At 43.9% G+C, this 15373-nt stretch overlaps 1 protein-coding gene across 2 annotated transcripts in view; it reads right to left on the bottom strand.

Annotated features, from left to right (window-relative positions):
* The window catches only part of SACS (sacsin molecular chaperone), a 96279-nt gene extending 81256 nt beyond the window's left edge, over positions 1-15023 (bottom strand). For both annotated transcript variants that reach the window (XM_075592245.1, XM_075592248.1), the window contains exon 1: positions 14626-15023. The gene's annotated coding sequence lies outside the window, so the exon portion shown is untranslated. The remainder of the gene's footprint in view (positions 1-14625) is intronic.
* Between the last annotated feature and the right edge of the window lie 350 nt (positions 15024-15373).

Raw genomic sequence — 15373 nt, 5'->3', positions numbered from 1 at the left:
AATTAGGCTGCGTCCACGCTGCCGCCGAGAGTGGTGACATCACCAACTCTCCAAGCATGAGCACAGGGTGTCCTGCATAATTTTGCAAGCACGAGTGGGGGGTATGGATCAGGGCTATTTCTGTGTTTGTGTGTGGGTGTGGGGTTGTGCGCATTGACTGCTGCTGAGCATGCTTCAATGTCAATTTTGTTTGTCTCGCCAAGCACACAATCAATCACAACACAAACAACACCCCCCACACCACACACAATCACAGCACACATTCAATCACAAAACACATATATATATATATATATATATATATATATATATATATATATATACACATATACATACATATATATATACATATACATACACACACACACATCACTATACATATATATACACACACACACACACACACACACACACATCACTATACATATGCACACACACATCACTATACATATATACACACACACACACACACACACACATCACTATACATATATACACACACACACACACACACATCACTATACATATATACACACACACACACATCACTATATATATATACACACACACACACACACACCACTATACATATACACACACACACAGTGACATCACTATACATATATATACACACACACACACACACACAGTGACATCACTATACATATATACACACACACACACACACACACACACACACACACACACACACACACACACACACACACACACACCTGTACTGCTTGCTCGGCTCCCCACTCAAGTAAAGACAGGAAGAGGAGGGCTTGTGTCTGTGTGCAGAGGGACGCCCCGCCCCCTCTGCAAGCACAGGGAAACACAGCACGGATCTTCTGCCTGGCATTGCTCTGCTCTGCTCTGCCCCGCTCTGCTCTGCCCACAGGTTTCGCCGCACAGGCTGCCCCCCCCCCTAAATAATTTGGCGCCCCCCAGTTTTGCGCACCGCTGAGATAGGGTTGCGAGGGACAAAAAAAATAATCCTGGCAGCGTGCCAACATGCGCCAGCCAATCAGGAGACAAGGGAGGGTTTTGTTTTTTTTGCAGAAGAGCGCGCTAAATCCTGTCACGCCAGTGCCCTCTGTTCCCCGCTGTTGGCGGCCCAGGATCCAGGGGGGGGCAAGCGCCCCCCCTTGCCCCCCCCTGCGGACGCCCATGCCCTTAAATTAAAGCTGATTGACTGCACTTTAAGCCCATATTCATTATTTAACTGTAACTTGAATTTTATTTTGGTACACAGCCGAAATAACAAAACTTGCATCAGTGTCCAATTATTTCCGAACCTAACTGTATTTAATTTGTTATGAAACTTCAACTTTGTTTATATTTTTTCTCCGTGATGTATGCCAACCTACAGTATGCCCAACAAAAACTGCATGCACTGTATAATCAGGGATATATAATATTATGTTTTTACAAGTATATTTTTGGGGCCAAGTTTAAGGGGTCAGTTAATATACTTGAAGTTAGTGAGACTTTTTGGCTGATAACGGTCACAATGGCTGCTTCAATGTATAATCAACTGTGTTTAAAAATGAAACAGCCATTAACTCTTTCAATAGCAAAAGGGCCAGCAACGCATTGCAGGGACAGGGCTAAAACATGGTATGTATCACTACTGGACACGCTATTAAGAGTCAATAACATTTCTATTAGACTAGTGTCAGGTAATCAACTGTAGACGTATCAGATGCTGCCGTCACAATCCTCAAGTACTGAATGTGCCCTTTATCAGTTATCAGAAATACAGTATAACGTTTAAACTTTAAAGGAAACAATGAGCTATAAAACTGTCACGCTGTGCTCACCACAAACTGGACGAGATCCCGGTACTGAGATGGGAGTAGTAACAACACCAGCCACAGGCACGGGGGCCATGTCCGGAGTGTAGGTTTGTCTTGACAGCAGGGTCAGGGATATAGATATCAGAGTTGTCTTTATACTTGCCGAGTTCAACGTAGGAGATATCCGGAGCGTAGAAGGTACTTTTGCCAGAGTCAGGGTTGGAGAGTGGAGAATAGTCGAGGTGCAATGCCGAGTTCAGGATTAGAGAGGAGCGAGGAGTCAGAGGTAGCCAAGATCAGGAGCCAGAGGTTGGAGTAGTCAAAGCAAGCCGGTTCGGTACACAGAAGATCAAAAACTGGAACAAAGCAACAGGACAGGGACAAGGCAGGAACAGCAAGGGTAAACACAGAGTAACAGGAATCTATGCTCAGCCAATGTGCCTATAACATTGGTGAGCATATATAGGCTGGATCAGCCAGTCCGCATGGGGGGTGGAGCGGGGGCGCGGCCTCTGCGGTAGCTGTGATAGGTCCAGGACTCAACGAGCGGGTGTAGCTCTTTGTGCAGCTAAAGAATGCATCTATGAGCAGGTGCAGCTATTAGTGCAGCTAATGAATCTTGACACGGAGCTTGGGCGTGTGGTGCACGTGTTACATGCGAGCTCTGTGCGCAGTCAGTGTGCATCATGATCCGGGGCAGAGCCAGAGTCCGCGGCGTCGGATGACGCTATTTTGGCGCGCATGCATGCTGCGCGCGTCTGGTAAGGAATGTAGTCCATAGGCACCCCGCGCGTGTGCGGTGGTGCTCGAGAAGATGCGCGGAGCGGCTGTACTTCGGTAATCCTTACAGTACCCACCCCTTCAGAGGAGACCTCCGGACGAACGCTGCGAGGCTTCAGGGGGTATTTCAGGTGAAACATTTTGCTGACTTCGGGTGCGTGGACTTGCTGGTGTGGAATCCAGGATCGTTCCTCGGGACCGTATCCTCTCCAGTGAATGAGATACTGGATAGTCCCTTTAGAAAGCCTGGAGTCTTGGATGGCCTGAACTTCGTACTCCTGCTGGCCCTATACGATTAGAGGACCCGGTGGTGCAGGAGATGGATCAGGGAAGCGGAGGCTGCGGTATGCAGGTTTCAGTAGTGAAATATGGAACACGGATGGAATCTTCATTGAAGAGGGGAGTTGCAGGTGGTATGCCACCGGATTGATTTTTTCCAAGATCTTGAATGGACCCAAGAATCTTGGGGCCAGTTTGAGTGTGGGGACTCTTAGGCGTATGTTCCCTGAGGACAGCCATACTTTGTCTCCCGGTCTCAGCTCTGGAGTTTCACGACGGTAGCGGTCTGCCTGTCTGGCGGAAGCCTTTCTTAGGTTACTCTGGATCTTTGTCCATGAATTTTGCAGTGCTTGGATCCAGTCGTCTATTGCAGGAACCCCAGAAGGTGGGGAAGAGTTGGGCAGTCGTGCCGGATGAAAACCGTAATTTACATAGAAGGGCGAGACCTGTGTGGATTCATTCCTCAGGGAATTATGGGCGAACTCTGCCCACGGGAAAAGGTCTGCCCAGTCGTCCTGAGTGTCCGTGATGAAGCAGCGCAGGTACTGCTCTAAGGACTGATTGGTCCTTTCTGTCTGTCCGTTTGTCTGCGGGTGGTACCCGGATGAAAAATGCAGGGAGATGTCCAATTTCTCGAGACAAACTGGGACCCTCTGTTCGATACGATAGTCGTGGGAGTTCCGTGGAGATGGAAGATCTCCTTACAGAATATGTACGCTAGTGTGGGAGCGTTTGGTAGACCTTTAAGTGGAATAAAATGTGCCTGTTTCGAGAAGCGATCTATGACTACAAGTATAGTGTTCATACCTCTGGATCTTGGCAGCTCTACTATGAAATCCATAGATAGGTTCCTCCAGGGGTGGTCTGGGATGGGTAGGGGATTCAAGAGCCCTTGTGGTTTGCTGCGGGGTACCTTATTCCTTGCATATGTGGTGCATGCCTTGGTGAATTCCTTTATGTCGCCTTGCATGTCAGGCCACCAGAATGTCCGTGTGATTAAGTCTGCGGTTCTTTTGGTACCAGGATGACCGGCGGTTTTTGATGAGTGACCCCATTCCAAGATCTTTTTGCGGAAGGGAAGTGCTGCGAAGACACATCCATCCGGGACTTCCAGACCTTCCGGAATGTTAGTTTGATCCCGCAGGATGTCATCCATTATGTCAAATGTGTTGGCGGAGATGATGAACCTGGCAGGCAGGATGGTTTCTGATTTGGCTTCGGTTTTGTTCTCTGTTACGAACTGGCGGGAAAGGGCATCTGCCTTTACGTTCTTGGAACCGGGTATGAATGATATGATGTAATTAAAACGAGAGAAACATAGGGACCAACGGGCTTGACGGGCTCCAAGTCGTTGAGCGCTTTCCAAGTACATGAGGTTCTTGTGGTCGGTGAGGATTGTAATGGGGCTCTCTGTCCCTTCTAGTAGATGTCTCCACTCTTCTAAGGCTAGTTTGATAGCTAGTAGTTCTCTATTGCCCACATCGTAGTTTTGCTGTGCCGAGGAGAATTTTTTAGAGAAGAAGGCACATGGGTGTAGGTTTGCAGACGGTGATCCTCTCTGTGACAAAATGGCACCGGCTCCGATGTCTGATGCGTCTACCTCCAATGTGAAAGGTAGTCTGGGATTGGGGTGAATCAGTATGGGTGCAGAGATGAAGGCTTTCTTTAAGGCGTCGAAGGACTGGATAGCTGCAGGTGGCCAGGACACAACGTCAGCTCCTTTCTTTGTGAGAGTCGCGATGGGTGGGACAATGGAAGAGAATTTGTGGATAAACTTTCTGTAGTAATTTGCAAAGCCGAGGAACCTCTGGATGCCCTTGAGGGATGTGGGAAGCGACCAGTCCATGACGGCCTTCAGTTTGGAGGGGTCCATGGAGAACCCCGAATCGGATATGATGTATCCTAGAAAGGTAATGGATTTTTGATGGAAGTTGTATTTTTCCAGTTTGGCGTAGAGGTGGTGCTGACGAAGGCGTAGAAGTACCTGTTTGACTTGGTTAATATGCTCTAAGATGGTCTTGGAAAAAATTAAAATGTCGTCCAGGTAAACGATAACGAATCTGTTCAGCAGGTCTCTGAATATTTCATTTACAAAGTCTTGGAAGACCGCTGGAGCATTGCACAGGCCGAACGGCATGACCAGGTATTCGTAGTGGCTGTCCCTTGTGTTGAATGCCGTTTTCCACTTGTCTCCTTGATGGATCCTTACTAGGTTATAGGCACCCCGGAGGTCCAATTTAGTGAATATGGTGGATCCCTGTAGATGGTCGAACAGCTCTGATATCAATGGTAGGGGGTAGCGGTTTTTAATGGTGATCTTGTTTAGTCCTCGGTAGTCGATGCAGGGTCTTAGAGTACCATCTTTCTTTTTGACAAAAAAAAATCCAGCCCCTGCCGGTGACGAGGATTTTCTGATGAACCCTTTTTGGAGGTTCTCCCGGATGTATTGGGACATAGCTTTCGTCTCCGGGAGGGAAAGAGGGTAAGAGCGCCCTCTAGGCAGGGTAGAACCAGGCAGGAGATCTATAGGACAATCGAAGGATCGATGGGGGGGTAGTACCTCTGACCTGGCTTTGTCGAATACGTCTCTGAATTCAGTGTATTCTTCTGGTAAAACGTCTTGTGGCTCCTCTGGGATCTTCATGCTGCAGATCTTTTGAGGTAGAACTGCACATGTTGTGGAGCATTGTTGGTTGGTTGGTCTTTGCTTGGCCGAGTTAATGAGTGGGTTGTGGCGTTGTAGCCAAGGAAGGCCCAGGATGATCTCGACGGATGGTGAGTGGATCACGTCTAAGATGATGTTCTCCCTGTGGGTCTGTTCGCATACCAGGGAGATTTCCGCGGTCTGTAGGGTGATGAAGGCCGGCTGCAGGGGACTTCCATCAATGGCCTCCAATCTCACCGGGGTTTTTCTTTTTTCTAATGGGATGTTGTTCCTTGTGACGAATTCTTGGTCAATGAAGTTTCCTGCGGAACCAGAGTCGATGAAGGCGGATGCGCTCACCGCGAGACCCGGAGCCTGAAGGGATACAGGAATCAGGATTCTGTTGGGTAGGGGTTCTTTGGTGATGGAAGAGTTGAAAAGTACTCCGATGGGAGTTCCTCTGGGACTCCGTGGAGGTTTGTCATCTCCCGACTTGAGTGGGCAGCAGAGTGCTAGGTGGCCCGGATTGCCGCAGTAGAGGCACAGGCCGGAGGTTCGGCGACGTTGTTTCTCAGAGAAGGAGAGTTTGTTGCCATCCAACTGCCTGGGTTCAGGAACCTCGGTCATAGGTGTCTCTGGAACGAGGGAGTGGAAAGGTGAAGACCTGGCGGGTACCTGATGGTTCCATAAACGCTCGGCTCTCCTCTCCTGCAGACGTTGGTCTACCCGTATGCAGACTGCGATGAGCTCCTCCAGGTCCGCTGGGCGCTCCTGCGCGGCAAGCTCGTCTTTCAGGGGTTCCGAAAGTCCTTGCCAGAAGGCAGAAGCGAGGGCCTCCCTGTTCCATCCTGTCTCTGAGGCGATTGTCCGGAATTCCACGGCGTATCTTGCCACTGGACGATCTCCCTGGGAAACATGAAAAAGGGAAGATGCTGCAGTAATTTTAAGCCCTGGGGTGTCAAAGACACGTCTGAACTCCTTGGTGAATTGTCCGATGTCTAGAGTAAGATCTCTTCTCTGCTCCCAGATAGGAGAGACCCACGCCAATGCATCGCCCGTGAGCAAGGAGACAATGTATGCCACTCTTGACCTTGGGGCCAGGAACCGGGAGGGTGTCATCTCAAATTGAATGAGGCATTGATTTAAAAAAACGCGACATTCTAAAGGGTCTCCGGAATACCGGTTAGGCGTGGGGAGTCGTGGTTCAGACGGTGTGAGGCTAGACAGTGGTGTGGGTTGTGGGTTAGAGAAGGTGGGTGTGCAGGATTGTTGCACTTGCATTGAGAGGGTCTGGATGTCTTTCTGTAAGGAGTCTAGGCGACGGTCAGACTGCTCAAGATATTTCTCCAGTCTAGTGGACATGGCGGCATGAGATGCCACCACCCCTCCCACCTCAGCGGGGTCTATGTTTGTAGGGCTGAGCATAATGTCACGCTGTGCTCACCACAAACTGGACGAGATCCCGGTACTGAGATGGGAGTAGTAACAACACCAGCCACAGGCACGGGGGCCATGTCCGGAGTGTAGGTTTGTCTTGACAGCAGGGTCAGGGATATAGATATCAGAGTTGTCTTTATACTTGCCGAGTTCAACGTAGGAGATATCCGGAGCGTAGAAGGTACTTTTGCCAAAGTCAGGGTTGGAGAGTGGAGAGTGGTCGAGGTGCAATGCCGAGTTCAGGATTAGAGAGGAGCGAGGAGTCAGAGGTAGCCAAGATCAGGAGCCAGAGGTTGGAGTAGTCAAAGCAAGCCGGTTCGGTACACAGAAGATCAAAAATTGGAACAAAGCAACAGGACAGGGACAAGGCAGAAACAGCAAGGGTAAACACAGAGTAACAGGAATCTATGCTCAGCCAATGTGCCTATAACATTGGTGAGCATATATAGGCTGGATCAGCCAGCCCCCATGGGGGGTGGAGCGGGGGCGCGGCCTCTGCGGTAGCTGTGATAGGTCCAGGACTCAACGAGCGGGTGTAGCTCTTTGTGCAGCTAAAGAATGCATCTATGAGCAGGTGCAGCTGTTAGTGCAGCTAATGAATCTTGACACGGAGCCTGGAGGCGTGGTGACGTGTCACATGCGAGCTCTGTGTGCAGTCAGTGTGCGTCATGATCCGGGGCAAAGCCAGAGTCCGCGGCGTCGGATGACGCCATTTTGGCGCGCGTGCATGCTGCGCGCGTCTGGTAAGGAATGTGGTCCACGTGCGCGGTGGTGCTCGAGAAGATGCGCGGAGCGCCTGTACTTCGGTAATCCTTACAAAAACATTGTAACCTGTATGTTTTCATAACAACGGTGACATTTTATTTTACTCCACATTAAAGAGGCAATCCTTGAGGCACTTTAAAAAGAAAATAATATATGCAGCCTTTGAGTACCTTTATTGAAAACGAATTACCTAAACTTCCGATCAATTCATTCTCCTATGATCGATCAGCAAATATACTGCTTCCCAGGGTTCACGAAATGGCTGCCTTTCAGTTGCAATCAATCCTTCAGCCAATGGAACTCAGCAGCTACAATGTATTCTTATATTATGAAGGTGACATTATCCATTGTTACAACTGGCGGCTCAAACTGCTGGGAATATTGGCAACAAATGATCACAAACAGGAAAGTGTTGCAAATATCTTTCACTGCAGGGGAGGTGGCTAAAACCTGCTATAGAAATCAAAGGATGCTCAGTATATTAAAATTATTTACAAATGGCATTAAGAGTTGAATAAAAAAAAACATTTTTAGTAAGTATTATCTATTATTACAGAACTGATTTATTAAAAAAACAAAAACAAAAAAAAACAAAACATGCAGGATATTGCTTAGATTGCACCTTCAAATGGTCATAGCTTAACCCTTTGCAGTTTATCAGATCCTGAAGAGCTAAGCTGTGTTATAAACTGGATCTAAAAGCACGAGCTGGAACACATCCCCAATTTTTCTTTACTTTATATAACAATATGTAATTTGTTATTATTTTACACTCTAAGAAAAAAAATCTCAATATATTATTTTCACTGGAAAGTATTAATCTGGAGCACGGAATACAGTCTGCTGCAGTTAGAGTGCCAGGCAGTAAGTGATACTGACTCCATATGTACAATATGCAGTATAAATCAATGACTGACATACTGTACATGAGCATTTGTAGCAGATGGTAACTGGTTTTCTATTAGTGTCCAAAAAGGAAATGCTTTCCATTCCATTTTCATTACATTGTGCTGACAATGTACACAGTGCCCTACTGAGAATTTTTCAAACGCATGTTCCTGCCCTAAAGATCTTGTAGTCTAATTTTTGGGACATGAGAAGGCTTGCCCAAGGTCACAAGGATTACTGTACCTTTAAACTGGCTTCCTGCTGTAGTAGTCAAATTATTACTACAAGAAACAAAGAAGGTCATACAACATTCAATGACCTATACAAATCTGTTTAGCGTTTTCTTATAGAGTACTTATTTTTTAATGGGACTACAGTACGTGTGTGATATATATTATAAAGGATGTAATGATATATTTAAATAAACAAGACGATGATAATAATAACAAATGTAAGAAATGTATCATATATTGTTGTGGGTAGAATTAGGTAGCGCTAAAATAAATATCACAAAGTATATGTCTATATATATTTATAAACATACATGTATGTCTACACACACATGCACATATATAAAATTCAAATCCTATTAATTCACAATATTGTGAACAAAGGGCGGCTGCCAAATCTAACACTGACCACCCGGTCACTGAAAAACCATATAACACACATGGACAAGGCGCCTATATATACACGTTAGTGCAAATTAGTTGTCAAAAAATAGTTAATAATTGAATAAACAACTATACAATAATGTGGAACACAGGGTTCTTGAATCATCCAATGACGTGGGTGTTTATCCATTTGTGTTATACTGTATATTGTTTATTCGATAATGTAATAATACTATGTTCATACATCCGGTCTTGAAAAAAAAAACATCTTTGCACCAATTATATGGTTTTTTTCTACCTACCTCTACATCACTTGTAAGAAACTTGTTACATTTCATATTGATTTGTGAAGTGTATGTAACCTCAGACTTGAAAAATGCATGTAATGTGGATAAAAGGGTACCATGAGAAAGCGTCAGTGTGACAGGAAACGATCGTCGGTGGGCGCACACTCTGTGACGTCACCCTGCTTTCCAGCATGGCGAGAGCAGATAGCCGATAGAGACTATCACTATAGCGGTTAGTGTAGAGGGACACCTGAAGTATATATTAAGCATTTCTTTCCCCACTCATCAGTCCGGTTCTGTGGTGTTCATGAATACACCACGCTGAGTTAGGGGTATAACTACTTGGATATTCACTGTTACTGTTATTCCGTTTTGTTTTTTAACATCAGTCGCTCTGCTAAAGTAGATACAGTATACAGCTAGATATGCTAATATCCATCTAATGTATAGTATACACCGTAGTCTATTGAAAGCAATATTACATTATCATATACTTTAGTGCTCTCTACCTACCATAGAAGTTACTTTCCTATATCAGTCTGTGGTGCACCACGCTGATTGGGGTAACTATCAACACACTCCCGGCTGGGGTAATACATTTAATGTACCCACCCATTATAATAGGGCAATAATACTAAGCAGTTGATGTCATCACAGAGTAGTGGAGCAGCAGTCCTTAACCATTATTACATGTTAAGACTTTATGGTTTAATATAATAAATATTTGACTTTACTACTAAATAAACTATTCAATCTACCATATACTGTTCCAAATAGGCATTGGTGTTTCGATTACATTATACACCAGTGTGAGGTTGTGTGATGGACATTTTCATCATTAGCTACAAATATAATTGATCTTGAGCTTACCACTCACCAACCCTGTACACCTAGTTACATTGTAGCCTATCCTGATACTATTTCAGGTTTTTTATTGCGTTGCTAACAAGGACTATTTTACACGACTAATTTTAGATGCTATTTTTTCTGAATATAACGTGAATATAATTATTTGGCAAGATTATAGCCTAAAGAATTCATGCTATAGGCTGCATTAGGTATATATGATCTGATATTAAGCATATACCAAGACTAAATCACAACTATTAAGTTGGGCGTTGTCTAACTGCCCTCTTTTTATTACAGCCTGTATTTGTAATTATATTTCATTGTGACTATTCAGTCGGAGTGGTATAGATGGTGTGTGATTTTCATCTATAACACATCATCTTTACGATATATATCTGAATTCACCACTCCGATGTACCTTTTCTAATATTACCAAAATTAGTCTAAGGGTGCCAGTCATATATATAGGCACCTAGTCCCTCTGCCAACCATCCCAACCATAGCATTTTGGCTGGGGTGTATTTTGTTTAATACTCATTTTATTAGTTCATGAGATTAGCTGTCTTAAGTGTTGTCTGTCTGTGTTTAGTGTTCTCACTAACCATACATATATTAATTGGATAACTAATAAAGGTTAAGTTTTATTTCGTATATATCATATATCAATTTAATGAGTGCTAGTTATATAGGGGTCTCTTTTTTCATTTGCCTAGGCAAATGTGCGTCTGACCATTATTTCTTCACCCCTGGCACTGTACTCTAGACTGTAGCAAGAGCCCTCTTTTCTCCCTCTCTCCCCCATCTTTTCCATTCTCTTTTTTGATCTAAAAACCACAATACAGATCTTGATGCATACCATTATAATATGTGAATCACATAATTGAAAACAGAGATATATCATAAAAAAAACCTTTATAAAATTCACACAAGGAAACATGTTACCAAAATGCTACAGTCTAGCATCAATTTCATGTCAAAAAATGTAATTTTATACACTGCCCTTAAGATGCATCTTTCTCAAAAAGATTGATATTTTTTTTCTGGTGCTTCAATTAAAGAAACACCTTAAAAATACACTTGCCAATACTGTTGGCCAGGCACTGTCTTCAGTTGCATTTACTCCTTACCCCACACAATATGTAAGTTATGATGGGTCACAAAGTGACAAAAACCCTCCACTGTACAGTGTACAGCAAATATAAATATCACTTGTGAGTACATTCACATCTCAAACAGGTCTGCAACCCTGATTGTCACCATTATCTCCTAGCATATAGTGTTTCCACTGCAGCTTGGGATTCTGGGAAATGACATGCAAATGATCACAGTGTCACCTTTTGCTTAAAATCCATTTTAACATGGACCCCTTTAAGATATACCTGTCACAGCTTTTCACCACAGCCTGGGTTAAAGTGCATAGCCAGTAAAACCTTCCCGCACTAACTCTGCAAGTCTACCATTTACATTGTACAGTATGTTCTATAGTATGTCTTTTTTCCCTGCGCCCCCCTGCCAACGGTCTCCTCACTCCTGCGCCCCCCCCCCTCATCCCCACTTACCTCCGCTCCGGCGTCATGACGTCATGTTGCCATAGCAACGTGATGTCACATGACCTCGCGGCGTCATTTGACGCCGTGTTGCCATTGCGACGTGGGAAGGAAGCCGCCGGAGCCAAGGTAAGTAAAGGCTTACAGATGCCCTGCAGCTCCCCCGGCACGTAATTTAAGTGCCTTCGGGAAGCGCGCGGGGCCTCTGTAAACCCCGCGCCCCCCGCAGGCAGTCTCGCGCCCCCCAGTTTGCGTACTGCTGTTCTATAGGACATGTATTGCTTTTCCTGTTTCATGCACTTATTGTATTATACTTTACCTGTATTGTAATGAAGGAATGGCTCAGTGAGCTGCATTGAACACTGCATTGAGTTTGAAGCATGGCAACCTGGTTCAAATCCAAACATCAGCTCTTTTTGACCTCAGGCAAATCACTTTATCTCCCTGTGCCTCAGGCACAAAAAAATAGATTGTAGGCTATACAGGGCAGGGACACGTGCCTGCAAAATTTCCATATACAGAGCTGCGTACACTGTCAGCATCGCTATACAAAAACAAATTATAATGTCTGATTTGTAAACATCTGTGTATGTGGTTAGCACTATATAAAAACAAATATGCAGACATCCCCAAGGTACCAGCGAGTCAGAGTCTGTGTAATAAACCAGAAGCCTACCTCTTCCTCAATCAATTTATAACGGTCCACTTCAGACAGTAGTTTTGTTATAGTACCAACCTGCTAGGACTTACATACAATCTACAGGGCAAGATCACCTAAAAGAAGCCAACCTAAGGCCAAGGGAATGTCAACCTCTTTCCTGCAGTCTACTGTAAGTGGTGTGGTCAGAGATATAATGTAACAGCAGGAATCATTGTAAATGCCTTGGGAATTCTTGGTGAAAGTGCATTTGGCAAAAGAGTGGTGTAGTCATTAGTTTTCATGCTATTGAAATGCATGCATAAAAATTGATTTTCAGTGGAACCTTGGCATATAAATCAATGGAACCTTGGCATATGCTGACATAAATAAAGTTCCATAAGCAGGGGGCAATCAACAAAATGCTGCAGATGTGAAAACAGTGGTGGGAACATGTAGGGCAGAAAGAACTGAAGGAGACAGAATTGCAAACAGAATATGAGGCAAACAGGGGGTTTTACACCAAAAAAAAAGATGTGATTAATCTCCAAGTTATTTATCATTTGCGAACAGCATATATTCAGATTCCATCAGTAGTGCATTTTAGTCACTCCCAAATTGTATGCAAACAGCACTATAAAAATACTAACTTAAACTAATAACAGTTGATACATAGGAGTTTAACGTACTGTATAGTACCACATCATTTATGTCTAGAATCTGGGTTTACATTTCCTCACATACAGTATAGTGGGTATCTTCTTATCTAACATTGGGCAGTACAGTTTATTTCCTCTATGGATGTGGGATACAGGAGCTTACAAGCAAGCCCCATAGCACAAGCAATTTATTATATGCAAAGATCTTTTTTTTTTTTTTTTTTTTTTTAAACCAACACTTTTGTTTGAATATATTTGCAAAAACTTATATATAATTAAAAAAAAAAGTGATACATTCCCCTGTAGCACCCTCATCATTTATCACATTAGTTATCGATCTTCAAGCTTCGGTAATTAAATGAGGTTCAATCAATTGAGTGCTCCATGTCTCTCACATACACATGGCTTATCATGTACTGAACATTAATAAAAATGTTGCACAGTGCCTGTTAAATAGGCACAGTTGGAGCGTATGTGATACAGAATGTATCCTTGTGAAAAGAGCAAGCATACTAACAAATCTTAGACACTGCGACTTTGAAAGAAATCAAAGCACTCTTTTCAGATGGCATTATCCAGTTTAATATTAAAAATGAATTACTCAGACCTCTATGAACAATAGCATGCCAATAATTTACATAAACCAACACAGAGGCCAACAGTGAATATGGTACTTATTTTTAGAATTGTAATGACAGTATTACACACAAATAAGCATGATACTATTGAACATTGTTTTTTTTGTTTTTTTTAGAAATCTATTTACTAGTCATTCGGAATAGCGACATGTACCCCACCCTAACAAATATCTGATCATGATACAAACCCTTTGGCTGTATTAAAACAAAGTACTGTATCATGCACACAGAGCTAAGTTCCATACGACACACAGATATTGTTTTTCATCTATTTAAATCCATGAACAAGGGTCATATGTTGCCTAATGTCAGATGAGTTTTCTAACGTTAAAATAATGTGTGCCACAGAACAAAGTGAACGTGTAAAGCAAGAACAGCCACAGTGAGCAAAATATTCAGATCACAGGAGCTCTCAGGATGTGAAACCGCTCTGCTGCACTGGCTGCTGAGAAATGATGCAAGCTTGTAGTGAGTCAGGGATGAGCTGCACCGCAGCGTCCTGATCCATGAGATGGATTTAAACCCAGGAGAAGGCACTGCACGGTAGTGTAAGATCGGCATCCACTCCATGTGTCTGCGGAGACTCATTCAGTTATCAATGCCGAGAATACAGATCAGCGCCAATCTGCTGTGCCATGCAAAGCCATAGAACGCACTGATGTCATTAGCAATGAAACATGCGAAATGCGTCAATTTGTTAAAACATACAGTAGTATGTGGTCATGCTTATAAAGCTCCAACGTAACAACTGCAGCCAATACATGTCTCTATAGTAGCAGAGTACTTATAGCAGAGTACTTACACTCAGCCTCACACTGAAGTCTCCTGCAGCTGTGTTCCTTTTGACATAGATTCAGGGTTTTCCTCGGGTACAGTATGAATTCAGCAGCTGCTCCAGGGGATCTTTATCCCTGTCCCTCCTGTACAGTCAGCAGGTTTGACACATGCTGCTGCGGGGCTTGTGCGGCAGCCTGGTCGTATCCAGACAAGTTCAATGCAGCAGAAGGCTTAGCTCCCCCTCCTCTCTTAAAGACACACGCTGCATATTTGGCATGTATAACCTTGTTAAACTGGCATATGCGTGTTCCTGTTTGTGAGTATGTACACAGCTGAGTCATTGTCACAGCTATAAGGGCTGTCACTTTGATGATGCTCCCTAGAGCTATTATGGGCATGGCAAATGTTCAGTTGCAAAGAGAGTTGTAGCATGGTGCCATGTTGAAGGGCATTGCACATGCTCAGTTGGGCACAAATAAGTATTTCAATAGTACTGTACTGGGCACTTCAATCAGTTTCCCAAAGTGGCCAGATGCAAACTAAAATAGAAGTTGAAGGGCCACAAGAGTATTATAATGGAATTGTGGGATCATTTAAAGACATGAAAGTTATTATTCTTCAAGAATTTGCATTTATAACACCTTTACTATATATAGTTATAATACCTTAAATTACAAGTGAAAAATTGCACTTAACTGCCTGAGCAACTACAAGGAAAACAGCAGATGCAGAGAGTCCAATCGGGCTGCAATTGGCCCCTGGGCCACCAGTGG

Source organism: Ascaphus truei, chromosome 3, assembly GCF_040206685.1.
Source record: "Ascaphus truei isolate aAscTru1 chromosome 3, aAscTru1.hap1, whole genome shotgun sequence".
Classification (NCBI taxonomy): domain Eukaryota; kingdom Metazoa; phylum Chordata; class Amphibia; order Anura; family Ascaphidae; genus Ascaphus; species Ascaphus truei.
This window is presented reverse-complemented; position numbering and strand designations above follow the sequence as displayed.